Genomic DNA, 14,489 nt, shown 5'->3' on the forward strand with positions numbered 1-14,489 from the left:
ATCAAGAGAAAAAAACAAACTCCAAATGCCCTAAGATCTATCTATATTACAGATCTCCCAGACCTATGAGAATATTTTTCTGTAGGAAAAAATTCATGGTGGCCATCCACATAAAATGTTAACTTTGAGTTGTTGACAAACGCTGCTAGACCACAGTCATGGTCCAACAAATTAAGTTTGTGGAGTGAAGGAATCAGAGGTCTTCCTTCCTATTTTTGATGGTTCGCCTTTTCTCATTCTGATAAAATATTCTTTCCTTGGACTTAACCAGTGACAGTGTACAGAATTGGATCCACATGTGCCTGCTGATTTTTCCATTCTCTTTATTTCCAGTTATTTTTTCTTAAATAAGTCTGAAGAAAAGGGGATAGAACATCAACCCTGGACCGCATACATCAACTCTGTTAGAGAGTCCTTTATGTAACAAATACTTTATTCTTCGTAACTGGGAGTGCTGAAGTTATACTAAAATATCCATTATAATCCTCGTTTTCCTTTGCTTCTCACTTTCCAATAAGGTATCCTTTTGGGCTGAAACTTTCCATGCTTAGTTTCAGCTCAAAGGTGAATTTATTTTGGAAAGTTCACACTAATCTAATTCAGGGACTTGGAAGGGAATGTGAGAGTAAAAATATACCTTCTTCGATTCTACAAATAAATGTTAAGACTTCGGTCATAGATAACTCCAGAGCAGCCAAGTAGTGGAACAATAAACAGGTCTTGGAAAATCTCTGTTAAAGTAAAGCAGGTTGAAGTGATTAATCACAAATTTCCTGCGTACACTGAACAGCCTGGGCTTCCTTGAGGCTCCATGGTCCCTTCTGAAGGATGATGGCCACAACGGGGAATTTGGGGGTCTATTTAAAAGAGATGAAAGATTTAGTTTGGATCAGAGCAAACTATTTTATGGTCTACGAAGTTTTTTGTTTTGTTTTTTTAAAATTTTATTTATTTTTTGCTGCATTGGGTCTTTGTTACCGTGTGCAGGCTTTCTCTAGTTGCGGTGAGCAGGGGCTACTCTTCGTTGCGGTGTGCGGGCTTCTCATTGTGGTGGCTTCTCTTGTTGCAGAGCGCTGGCCCTAGAGCGTGCGGGCTTCAGTAGTTGCGGTGTGTGGGCTCAGCAGTTGCAGCACACGGGCTCAGTAGTTATGGTGCGCAGGCTCTAGAGCGCAGGCTCAGTAGTTGTGGCGCACGGGCTTAGTTGCTCCGTGGCATGTGGGATCTTCCCAGACCAGGGCTCGAACCCCTGTCCCCTGCATTGGCAGGTGGATTCTTAACCACTGCACCACCAGGGAACTCCCTACAAGTTTTAAAACACACTGATTATTGTGGAAGGCTCTTGTTTGGTCAAAGGGGCTAGTTGAAATGCCGCAGGAACTAAATTACCCAAGCCTGTGACGTGATGTCTGTGAGTATAGGTCCAGGACCCCTAGATGTTGAAATGTAATGGTCTAGAACAAGGTTTCTCAGCCTCGGCACTCTTGACACTTTGGGCCGGATGCTGCTTTGTTGGGGTAGGGGAGCTGTTCCATGCATAGGATGCGTAGCTGTGTCCCTGGTCTCTACCTACTAAATGGCAGCGGTAACCTGCCCCCACCCCCACTCCCCATCCCACTCCGCCTAAGATGTAACTATCAAACATGGCTCCAGATGCTGTCAGATGTCTTTGGGGATGGGAAAATAGCCCCGTTGAGAACAACTGGTAAAACTTTGAGTTTAGATCCATTTGAGCAAGGCATTTACAAGAGAGGAGAATCCATGCAGTGGGAAACCGGGCATTGCTAATGAAGGCTTCCTACAAAGTAGGGCTTTCGTTGCAAAGGAGTAGCCCTCCGGTCCAAAGCTCCCCTCCCTGACTTGTGCCTTTTATCCCCTCTCTTCTGCTACTTTTGGGAAATAGGTGTGTTTCAGGAAAGGTGACCTCTTCCAGGGACCAAGAGTGGGCTCTTGTCTAACACTTGGAAATGAATTGTCCGAGGAGACACATGTGCTGACAAAGCAAGAGACTTTATTGGGAAAAGGCGCGCGGGACGAAAAGAAGCAGGGTCAGGGAACCCAGGGGAACTGCCCTGCCGCGTGACTCGCAGTCTCGGGTTTTATGGTAATGAGGGTAGTTTCCGGGTTGTCTCTGGCCAATCATTTCTGACGCAGGATCCTTCCTGGTGGTGCGTGCGTCGCTCAGCTAAGATGGATTCCAGCGAGATGGATTCTGGGAGGTTGGTAGGGCATACGGACTGGCGTCTCGTCTCCCCTTTTGACCTTTCTTAAATTCTTTTGGTGGGCGGTAGCTTGTAAGTTCCGCGTTCCTTACCAGGACCTCCTGTTGTAAGGTAACTCATGCAAGTGGTTACCGTCGGGCCTGGCCAGGGCGGGAGGATTCTGTCAGTGGTTCCCCAAACGGGTCCCTCAGTTGTACTTAAGTTTTTTGCATCTTGAATTCTTCCTTCTCCAGTGAAGCCTTTCCCTCAACCTTCAGCCATGTTTCAGAATCTCTATCTTAGAAAAAAATTAGCTGCTCTTATTATTAGAATTTTTAATGTAAAGAAGAGCATTGACTCACCCTGTCAGCAAAAGGTAGCACTAACCACAACTAGCATGTGTGCCTTTTCCACCTTGACAGTGTTACTCTGTGGTGGATACTGTCCTACCCTCATCTTCTAGGTAAGGAACTAAGGCACAAGGAAGTGAATGAAGGGGTTCAAAATCACACAGATCCCCACATCTCTACAAGGCCTCCTTACTGTCATTTCAAGGCAAAGTTTTCAATATGCCTTTAAGAATCCAACAAATATTAAGTAAGACAGGGACTTCATCCTGTACATTGGGTAATGCAATGATGAACACAGTGTCATCCCTGCCCACAGGATGGCCGATAGTCAGAAGACTTTAGACGTGAACCTCAGAGAACAGTGCAAAATGTGAACTGTTACTGTAATAAAAGTACAAGCCAAGGGCTATTGGAGTAGAGGCTGTAGAGGCTGTTTAACCTGGAATGGAAGAGAATCAAGCATGTAGATCCCCTTGGGGTACAACACTGTAGTGCCTCCTATGAGACCCACTGTATGGCAAGGACCGTACTAGGTGTGAGGGATGGTGCCTACGATACATTGGGGTCTAGCAGATGTGAATCAGATGACCACATGCATTTAGGTGAGAGATTCTAGATTTGAAAGAGACATGCTACCATGAGAGTATCTGAGAGATTGGACCAACTTTAGATGGGGCAGGGGTCAGGGCAAGTTTTCCTGAGGAAATGGTGACTAACATGAGAGCTGAAGGATGAGGCATTGGCCAGCTGAGAGGAGTGTGTATATGCGTGCGTGTGTGTGTACAGATGTATGTATATATGCACATTGTGGGGGTGGGCGATGAGCATGTTTGAGGCAAAGAACCAGCATGTGCAAAGGTCCTGGGGTTAAAGAGAACACAGGGAGCACAAGGCACTAGAGGAAGCCATTGAGACTGGAGGGCAGGGAGTGAGGGGGAGCAGGGGCCAGAGTCTGCAGAGCCTTGTAGGCCTTGATAAGGATTTTACTCTTTATTGGAAGAGCAGTGAACATCATTAAGGGATTTGAGGAAGATGGGTGACATTATCTGATGTGAGTTTTCAAAAGATCCCTTGGGCTGCAGTGTAGAGAATGGATTGAAAGGAGCCAGGATAGATTTGGAGTCATTGTGGTAGTTCAGATAGAAGACCACCACGGAGCACAAAGGCCCGTAAGTATATTTGCTTTTGTTCTCTTTCATTGAAAGATTTTGCTCATTTAAAAGACCAAAAAAAAAAAAAAAAAAAATCCAATAGGGTTCCATTCCTAGTCAGCTGGTTCCACGCTTCTCTCCTGGATTTGGTGATTGCTGACAGTTTTTGGCATTCCTTGACTTGTAGATACATCGCTCCGTTCTCTGCCTCTGTCTTCACATAGCGTTCTTCTCTGCGTGTTTGTGTCTCTGTGTCTCTCCTCTGCAAGGAAACCGGGCATTGGATTTAGGGTCCGCCCTAATCCAGTATGCCCTCATCTTTATTTAACTAATCACATCTGCAAAGACCCCATTTCTTAATGAAGTCATGTTCTGAGGTTCCAGGTAGACATGAATTTAGGGGGACACGGTTCGGCCCACGACACAGACTATCCTGATACTGTGTCGGGATATTGCGTATGAACTTACTTTCAATCAGAAGAGATCTGCAAAAAACTCTTCCAGAAAAGCGTTCTGAAGTTACAGCTATCGACTAGAGGTGAGAGTAGCTTCTCTCTTTCTACAGGCAGGGTCCCTTCTGGTTGTCACTAGCCTGCTTCGGTCATTTATATTATCTGGCTGGCTCCCATGGATGTGTGAGTCTGCGATCCCTGATTTAGAGTAAAAAGTGAACAAAATCGTGATGCAGAGAGCCAGGGAGGCTTCTGGGTAGTGTGTAACAAGGGGACCCAATACCATAAACATCGCTGAATAAATGAATGGCTCTGTTGGAAGAATGCAGCGGGGCTGTACTGGCGACTTCGTCTCTGGAAGACCACAGATGATGTCTGTTATGTCCCCACGCGGCAGCCATTACCTTGGAAACAGGCCGTTCTGACAGCGTGTCAAGGAAATTGTTACAGGGAATTTTTTCAGCCAGAAGAGATCTCTGCAAAGCAATCTGTTCCAGCCTACTGTGTCATGGAGTGGTCCCCATGTCCCCGACTTTTTGCTGGAATTGCAGCAGCAACCAGCATGAAGCCTACACCTGTCATGAGCTAATGTGCGATTCCTGCCAAGGTTTGCACTTGGGCTCCATTAACGGGGGAGAAGAGACCTTCCAGGGAAGTGTGTTAATGTTTAACCCTTTACCCACAAATTCTCTCTCCCTGAGAAACCTGCCACTTGCCAAACCACCCCCAGGCCTTTTGGGATTTTGATTTTTAACATTTTTTGGTTTGGGAGGTAGACCGGAGAAGGGCAAGTTAGTAGAAACTGACCTTCAAGTGCAGGGTCCATAGGCCTTTTTAAAAAATCAAGGAACAATGAAGCTGAGCCTTGGCCCGGAGAGTGTTCCTTGGCAGAAATGATTTAAAGCTGAGATGAGAACCAAATCTCATTAGTGTCGGATGTCTCCTTTCTCTCCAGCTGCAGCCAGAGCAAAACCTGGATGTCTGGGAAGGAGGTCAGCAGATCCCAAACTTCAAAATAACAATCTGCTGTTTCTGTGTATAGCAGGGGGTGGGGGCAGTGTTCAGATGGGATCTGTGTTTCACTGTGGGTTTTTTCCTACCATGAGGCTTGGGTGGGGAGAGATTGGTGGGGAATCTCTCTCCCCATTCCTAACCTTTGTAGACTTGGGAACGCTCCCCATCAGGTCAAGGGTGGAGTAAGTGTAGTTACGTGGTACAGAGGTTAATGGTTAAGTTAATATTTGTGGCGGAAGAGCTGAGTGCCTGGAAGGTCAGTTCCTGGGATGGCTGAGGCTCAGGGTCAGAGTTTGGAAACCAGAGCTCAGGAGTTTTGGGGTCCCCAGGGGAAAAGGGCTTGGCCTTAGGAGATATGCTGTGGGGAGTATTAGGGAGTGAAGAAACTTGAGAGAGGGAGGCTCTGTGCTGAAGGAAGAGACTAGTTTACACAACACGGCTCTGCACACAGTAGGCCCTCAGGAAACATGTGTTAAGAGGGAGAGATCACACGGGCAGTCTCCTGGGGGTGGAGGAGAGGTACTTAATTTTGTTTCTTTTAGGTGTGTTCAGGGGGAGGGGCCCCGTTGCTAGAACAGACCTATCTGATTTATTTAAACATTTTAATATCATTTCTAATTATGTAAGTAATGCACAAATACATCGTTCTTATAAACAAAGTCAGAAAATTTCAGGGTAAGACTGAAGTCTCCTTTAACCACTAGCCCAAACCCCGGGGCCTTTTCCCTTTACTCTTTGGAGGACCTAAGGTTTTTCCAATTGGTCTGTAGCCTTGCAGATCTTGATATGCTTATACATTTGTGTGTGTGTGTGTGTGTGTGTGTGTGTGTGTGTGACTATATAAAACATATGAATTTATGGTGACGAATGATGACATGTAAATCATATGGTAGGTATTATTCTGCCAGTTGCTTTTGTCACTCAACAAAATGCCCTAGAGCCTCTCCATGTTAGTCTATGTAGATCTACCTCGTTCTTTCTACCTGCAGTGCTGTGTTCCTTGGATTGACTATATCATAGTTTATTGATCCACTCCCCCTAGGTAGTTTCCAACTTTATGCTGTGACCAGCAGTGCTATGAATAAATATCCCCATTCATGCCTCCTTGTCAAGTATGTGGATTTAACCTAATTAATTACCCATCCGGAGTATGGCTGGCATCCTGAGATGGTTGGCATCCCGTAGTAAAATAGTTTGTAAACTTTGACAATTGACTGTGTGCTCTACCGTAAATGGATTTTATAGGGAAGGGACAAGACTTGATAACTGATAAGAAAAGGATGGATACCCCTAAGCTAGGGTCTTTGGAGACAAATAATTTAGCCCAGGCAGTGTCAGCAGAAAGTTCCTAGAGTCTGGGGGAACCATGTGTCATTGCAGGAACCCTTGAGGGGTCTGGAACATAGACTCACTGTGAACAAACCACAGAAGAAACTCTGTGGACTTGAGAGGCACAGTTCTCTATGCCTGCTACTCTGGGGCAGGCTGCCTTCCAGCCCCAATCTGGCCCTTCATCTGCGATGGAAAACCATTGTTCTCTGGATGACACACGCAATGTATGTTTGCTGGCGTGTGCTTAAGGGTCTCTATACTTGGTAGTGTGTATGTGTGAGTATGTATATGTCACCCTGCAAACCCAGATCTGCCTGTTTGTGGTCACTGCATACGTGTGGCGGTGTCCTGGCTGTAGGTGGGGAAACTTCCTGATGGCATTTGCGTCTGTCACGTGGGGTTGGTTGTCCCTTCCATCTGAGCTGAGGCTGGAGCCTCCATCAGTGAGATTTAACCCACCTACTCTATTGAGCAACAAAGACTGAATATATTTTAGACACAGAAGGAGTCAGGTCTCTTTGGTGATCTCTTGTCGGACTGAAGCATTCTCTGTACTGTCCACCAGATTGCCTTAACCTCTTCGGTGCCTTATGCTGCCCACTGTTAGGTCTGCAAATCATTTGTGGACCAAGTTAATAATCCCATCACTAACATCCTCATAATCTTCAGAGCAGTCTGAAACGTATGTCATCTCTGTAGATAACAAATAGGGAGATCATAATTTCTTACCATTTTTGTGTATGCCGGGCTGCATACTTCTGATCCAGGGGCTTGGTGCTAAAGAGACAGGGTAAAGAGGTTATTGGCAACGGGAATATTTTTCTTGCACTGAATCTTTCAAAAGACAAGGATAAATAAATGCAGGTTTGATTTTCTTTTTTTTTTTTTGGACTATTAATGAAAACTCTTCTCTGATCACTTCTAACAATACTACTTATAGATTCTTAGAAGTCCTCAAAGATGACACCAAAGGGCATGTTCTTATCAGTTTTCCTGTTGTCTGTAGTCACCTCTGACAGACTTCTCTTAGGCAACTCAGTTTACTGAAAGAGAACTTGGACTTCCAGGGAAATCCTTTAACATGCCTCTCATATTTTAATTTGCCTTTCATATTCCTGGCCAGACCCAGGAACCTTCAAAGGGAAAGCTTCCCGACATTACGTCCCTAAAGAAATCAATGGTTTTCTACCCTTTTTTTTTGATTCAAGAAATCTATTTACTCATAAATTTCTCGCCTGGTATACTGAAATCCCTTCAAATTGTAATAATAATTTTTGTACCACTGCATCTGGTTTGGCTTAGCTATAAATGAAAGTCAGGTCTTCAACCTTTTCTCTATTTCTTTTTTTTTCTGTCTTACTTCAGCCTGACCTTTACTGGGTAAATTGAGGTAACACCTCCTTTGTCTCTGTGCTGCTTCAGTGCACAGGTTTTGTAGTGACTTTGAGTCCTGGCTCCATCATTTGCCAGCTGTGACCTAGGTTGTCATTTAAAAATTTTGTGCCGTGGATTTATCACCTGGAAATGCTGATAATGATGGTCTACATTGCAAGTGTATTGTGAGAGTTAATGAGGCAATGTGTATAAAACATAATTCCAGGCACACAGTAGGGGCTCAAAAATGAGGATTGAGGATGATGAAGGTGACATTATTGAGTATTTTGGAGAAATCACCAGTCCAGAAGCTGAAAGAGGAGATTGGGGGCTGGGGGCTGCGGGCAATATGGGTGGAAAACAATAGCTACTTTTCCCCTTCCCCAGTTTTGCATAACTATGCTCTCTTTACATGTGGACAAGTGATGAGCCACAAACTTGTCCTTCTGATGCTTTTAGGTGGTTTTCTAGAAAGTTTCAAGGCCAAGACCTATAATAAACAAGATTTTCTAAAAACTGAGAATTCTCATTATTTAAAAATTTTTTTTTTTTGCGGTACGCGGGCCTCTCACTGTTGTGGCCTCTCCCGTTGCGGAGCACAGGCTCCGGACGCGCAGGCTCAGCGGCCATGGCTCACGGGCCCAGCCGCTCCGCGGCATGTGGGATCTTCCCGGACTGGGGCACAAACCCGTGTCCCCTGCATTGGCAGGTGGACTCTCAACCACTGCGCCACCAGGGAAGCCTGAGAATTCCCATTACTAATTGGAGAGAATATACGTCAAACCCCTAACCCTCCCCTTGTTCTTGCTGAGAAACTGCCTGTCCTGTTGTTGTTGTTTTTTAATTAATTTATTTTATTTTATTTACTTATTTATTATTTTTTGGCTGTGTTGGGTCTTTGTTGCTGCACGTGGGCTTTTCTGTGGTTGTGGCGAGCGGGAGCCACTCTTCATTGCGGTGCTCGGGCTTCTCATTGCGGTGGCTTCTCTTGTTGTGGAGCATGGGCTGTAGGTGCGCGGGCTTCAGTAGTTGTGGCTCGCAGGCTCTAGAGCGCAGGCTCAGTAGCTGTGGCGCACAGGCTTAGTTTGCTCCGCGGCATGTGGGATCTTCCTGGACCAGGGCTCGAACCCGTGTCTCCTGCATTGGCAGGTGGATTCTTAACCACTGCGCCACGGGGGAAGCCCCGCCTGTCCTGTTTTTAAGGGAGCTTCCTGGATCTGCTCCGATAGAACAGATTCAAGAGTCCACCCACTGGCTGTTCACTGAAGGTTGATGTTGACAACAGGTCACAGAGACAGCCAGCTAAGGCAGTTAAAAGTGATGATAGAACTCAAGACCTTCGAAGTCTCTAGTTCAGCCTGAGATGCTAAAAATGCAGAGTCTCAGTCTTCAGAGGGTTGTCTTATTAGGCGTATCAGCTGCTGAGAGTTTTCTGAGAAATCGCTTATTATAAATCAAGAAAAGGGAAAGAGGGTGAAAAATGTCTCCCTGAAAAAGTCATTTCTCTAGCCCACCCCATGCTGGTCCAAATATCTGGCAACTGCCAGAGTCAGCATAATCTCTTGCTAGATTTCAGGCCACATCGCTGATGTGGTCGATAGCCGTATTGAGGTTGAGTGATTTCCTCTGTTTTTCCATTTTTTTCTTGGCCCGAGCACCTGAAAACCCATGGAAACTATTGTGCCAGGCTAGTGGTTTTCAAGCTTTTTGAATTTTTTGTTTGTTTGTTAATGTTTCTTGATCTGACACACTGATCTATGTAGTCAGGGCCTGGAGGCGGTGGGACAGACACATGGAGAGCACGAGTGTAGAACAGAGTTTGAAAACCAGCGTGGTAGGTAGCCTTGTTCCAAAATCCAAATGGGCAGAAATACAATAGCGTTTGACTGTATGACCAATGGATTCTTTCCCAAGGCAGATTTGCTCTACGCCTCAACTGATGGCATGCCCAGCATCCCACCTCACAGGAAATAAGTTGTTTCTTACCGAGCAATGGAATTTTTAATAGTTATCAGACAGGGTTTCCTTCTGGTCGATTTCTCTCTTGTTTAAGTTGGATCAGCAGAGCTGAAACCACATTGCTGCCATCTCCGGAACCTTCCATGGTATGCACTGTGTGCTGGCGTTTTCTTTGAGAGGAAACCAGTGTTCCTCACAAGCCTGTTTTATGGTTGACATGGAATTCTTGGAGAATTTTTCCCCCGTTTATTTGTAGAACTAAAATTCATGCAAAACTTGGGCAAGAAGTTTGTTCCATCCTCATTTGAACGCTTCTGGTGGTTGAAAAGATGCAGGGAAGGAGGGCAGTGAAGGGCACCGTTGTGGAAAAGAGAAATGGAGACCGTGAACCTGGAAAGGACAGTGACAGAATCCTGCGAACTCATGCAAAGTTAGAGGGAGACGGGGGAGGGCCACTGGAGGCCGACGGAGATGTCACAGAAAGATGGAAATCCACTGGGAATCTCAGGAATGAGTTCCTCTTCAGAGACGGAAATTGCTTCTCAGCTCACCAGGGCACTGATAAAGTGTATCAGCATCTGTTCCCCAAACAGCAGAATATCTAGTCGGTGTTCCCTGAAGCAAGGTATTGGGATCTCACTTTGGGCTAGAATGTAATTCACAGCTACTGTGTTTCCTTTCTCATGGACCATGTTGATATAATGAGAAGAGAGGATGCACAGAATGGTCTCATGACCATCTGCAAAGTGCATTCCCTGCAGCTATCTCTGCCACTCTCTTCTTGTCACCTCGGAGTGAAGAATGCAGGCTCAGAAAAACTTCTGCCCGTGTGTGAGAAATCCCTGGTCTCTGCAAGGGTCTCTCCAACCAGCAGCGGACTTACTGCCTTGGCACAGACCTAAGTGGATTTATGTCTTCCTCACATGGCGTGAAGGGGGCTATGCTCTGTGTGTCCCAATCAAAGAACTAAATAAGGGCAGTATAGGGAGCTAAGAATTATTGGCAAATTTGATAAACGTGTTTTTGTTTACACATTTTTTTCCCACAGTAGATTGTCCAGAAAAGTGACAAGGTCTTGCTTGTGATTGTTAGTGTTTTCGTTTTCTCAAATATGTTAATATTTTAGAAGCCCTGCGTTTCACACAGGGAGCCAAACTCATCTTCTTCTGGACCTGTAGGAGCTTTTAGAGTCAAGTTATAGGACCATGTGTACCCTGGTGAGTGTTTCCTTGCTGCAGCCGTTTTCAGTGTGAGCTCCAGGCTTTAGATCCCTTTAGCATTAAACGCAGCACCTCATGGGAAGGCTGTTATGGATGGAGACAGGGAGGAACGATGGAAGGGTGGATGGGACAGAGGGAGGGCAAGCAGGAAGGGTTCCATAGACAGCATGTGACAGAAGAGTGGTTTTTCAACCCAAGAACTTCCAGTTCGGCCATCTATGTTCTCCACAAGTCCCCCTGGTGATGTTGACGCAGGTAGGCCACTGGCCTCACGCTGAGTAACGTTGTTATAGAAACTGCGAATGTGACTAATCAGTTTTACCTTGTAGAGCATGACCGTGGGTGGATCGGCCGCTAGAAATGTTTCCCAGAGCTGCAGTCCTGACAGTGGTTGGAGAAGGAGAGTCGTTTATAGAGTTTTGCACCGTGCTGGTGAGGGGACAGGCTGATTTACCATTTCTACTTTCAGGGGGATGTAAGGATATAGTAATCACTGAAAGGTCGGTGTCTTTTAATCCCACAGGTAAACTTAGCGCTGCACACCTAGCAGTTCCCTTTTCCTGGGACTCTTCGCTTTCCTTGAGATTCAAGCCAGCTGCGTCACGTGACTTTTATTTATTCAGGGAATGAGAAGATGTAGTGTACCGTAAGTTTACACTTTGTGGAAGTCTCCACAGCTGGAGTTGGTGCGGCTGCTTCCTCGAGATGGAGATGTTATATAACCGAGCCTCTGCTGTTTGCCCTGTGCCCCAGCTCTTCTCTGAAACTCGTATTTCTTGCAAAGTGGAACCTGCCACTGACTAACAGGATTCTTTTCCAGGCGTTTTGATCCCTTGTCTGACCTCTCCCTGCCCTCACCTCCCCATGTCAAATTGTACGGGGACTGCTATCGTGCACCGATATCCTGCCAGCCTGTGTGCTAGATGAGGTGGTATTTACTTGGTGCTGCATCAACCTTGGGAAGGGTTTCCTGTGAAAATAAAGAATGCTCCATCAGTTAAGTCACTTGTGTGCTGAACTGCCTTCCAGGGACTGGCCTTTGGCAGACACAAAAGATCTTTCACCCCGCGCCATCCTCAGCTTCTGGACTGAAGCAGATGTTTGTTGCTTTTGGCTTTTCTGTTTGTTGCTGGTAGAGGAGGCAGCAGAAGCCTCCAAATAAGCCCTGTCATTGGTACAAATAGGAAACCGAAGCGACTCCTGGGCAGTTGCATTCGGAGGCCTCTTCTGCTCTTGTGACCCTGCGATCAGTGGCACTGTCGTAGCGGTCTCTGATTTGGGAAGATTTCATTCAGGATGCCGGCTGTGGGATGTGGCCGGAGGAAGTCTGTGCTGCTTATCTTATTGGAAAGGCCAGATGGCAGTGAGCTCTAGAGTTCTCAGTCCCACTTTGCTCCAAGGTGCCTGAGGAATTGCAGCCCTCTGACAGCTTGAAGTATGGCGTGCTGGGTAATTGGCTTCCTCATTTAGTAATTTGTCTGCTTTCTTTCCTCTTCCTCTGCTTCCTCTCTTCTTGTAAACTGATAGCCTCCTGCCTCTTCAGTAGACTGAGAGAGAGTCCTCTGAGCAGTGGCGGAAGGGAGGGGGTGGCCAGAGCCCCACGTGGAGGGTCATTTGGAAACTGACACTGAAAATCACCATCTTTCCTCCTTGCCTTTCCTCTGGCTACCCATCTTGATTCTGTCTCTCTTTCATTTTCTCCTTATCTTCCTCTGTCACTGTCCCCTCTTGCCACGTCACCCTCATATTTTTCTTTCCCTTTTATGGAAGGATTTCCCTATTTTGTCCCCCTCTTTTTCCTTTTTCTATCCTTCCCTTTTTCTTTCATTCTTTGAGTCCCCTCATTCTTTGCCTTCTTTGCTTTTGCAGTTGATCTAGTTAAAGTCAATTCAAAAAAGGAAATTGCACCACATTTATGCAGGCTAACCTACCTTTGTCTTTCATTTTTTTTGTCCTCCAAGGAAGAAAAAAAATGTGGAAACACATTTCCGGCCCTTTCTGGCACCTTCATCCTCTCCAGTGTGTTTGTCTTTAGGTGTCGGAAGTCCCAGAGCACAATATCTCTGCTTCATTGAAAGTACGGATGCACTGCTTTGAGCTTTTACCCCTGGACCTGGGGAATGATATCTGGTTTCACTTAATAAGTCATTTTGTTCTCCAGGTGGAATTCAGATTATTTCGTTGCAAACTTAGGAGCAGACCTGACCCTGGTGCTGGGAGACTTAAGTCAAATGTCTTTGTCCCTCTAAATTGCAAGCAGGCTATGTTGATGTTAACCACCTCTTCAAGGTGTTTTCCCCAGAGGTTGGGCCATCCTGCTGGCAGAGATAGAAAAGGGTTACCATCTCTGCCTCGTGGCAGACCAGTTGGCTCCACCATCACAAGGCAGTCTGAGTGAACCCTATGGACAGGGACTCTGCTCAGAGGTAAAGGGGACAGCTACTGCAGTTCGCCACACTTCCCCATTTTTTGTCTTTAATTATAGTTTACAGACGGCCTAGGTCGGTGGCTCCCATTCTGTTTTATTTATTTATTTTTTAAAAACTTATTTATTTTATTTTTAGCTGTGTTGGGTCTTTGTTGTTGCGCGCGGGCTTTTCTAGTTGCAGCAAGTGGGGGCTACTCTTCGTTGCGGTGCACGGGCTTCTCATTGCGGTGGCTTCTCTTGTTGTGGAGCACGGGCTCTAGGCACGCAGGCTTCAGTAGTTGTGGCTCGCCGGCTCTCGAGCACAGGCTCGGTAGTTGTGGCGCTCGGGCTTAGTTGCTCTGCGGCATGTGGGATTTTCCCAGACCAGGGCTCGAACCTGTGTCCCCTGCATTGGCAGGCGGATTTTTAACCACTGCGCCACCAGGGAAGCCCCCCATCCCCCCGGCTCCCTTTCTGCTTTAGAGAGTAGAGGGCAGGCTCTGGAGTCAGGATGCTTGAGTTCACATTTTAATTCCACCAGCTGTGTGACCTTAGGCAAATAATGTGTCCTCTCAGAATCTCAGTTCCCACATAAGCTTCATGGGGAACTTTGTCTCTCTCTTTTTTTAAGAGCTGTATCCCCAGCATCTAATACACACAACACATAGTAGATGTTCAGGAAATGAATTTCAGGCATGAATGTAATGCTTAAGAGCAAGGACTTCATGCCAGACTCTCTGGGTTCAAATTCCAGTCCTGCCACTTACTGACTTTGTAAAGAATAGGATTTATGTTAGTTTCCTAGGACTGCCGTAACAGTTTAGCATGGACTTGGTGGCTTCAAACAACAGGAATTTATTCTTTCACAGTTCTGGAGGCCAGAAGTCCAAAATCAAGGTGTCTGCGGGCTGCACTTTCTCCACAGCCTCTAGGGCAGAGTCCTTCCTTGCCTCTTCCAGCTTCCGGTGGCTCCAGCTGTCCTGGCTTGTGGCTGCATCTCTGCAGTCTCTGCCTCTGTCTTCACTTGTCTTC

Source organism: Globicephala melas, chromosome 3 (genome assembly GCF_963455315.2).
Source record: "Globicephala melas chromosome 3, mGloMel1.2, whole genome shotgun sequence".
NCBI lineage: Eukaryota > Metazoa > Chordata > Mammalia > Artiodactyla > Delphinidae > Globicephala > Globicephala melas.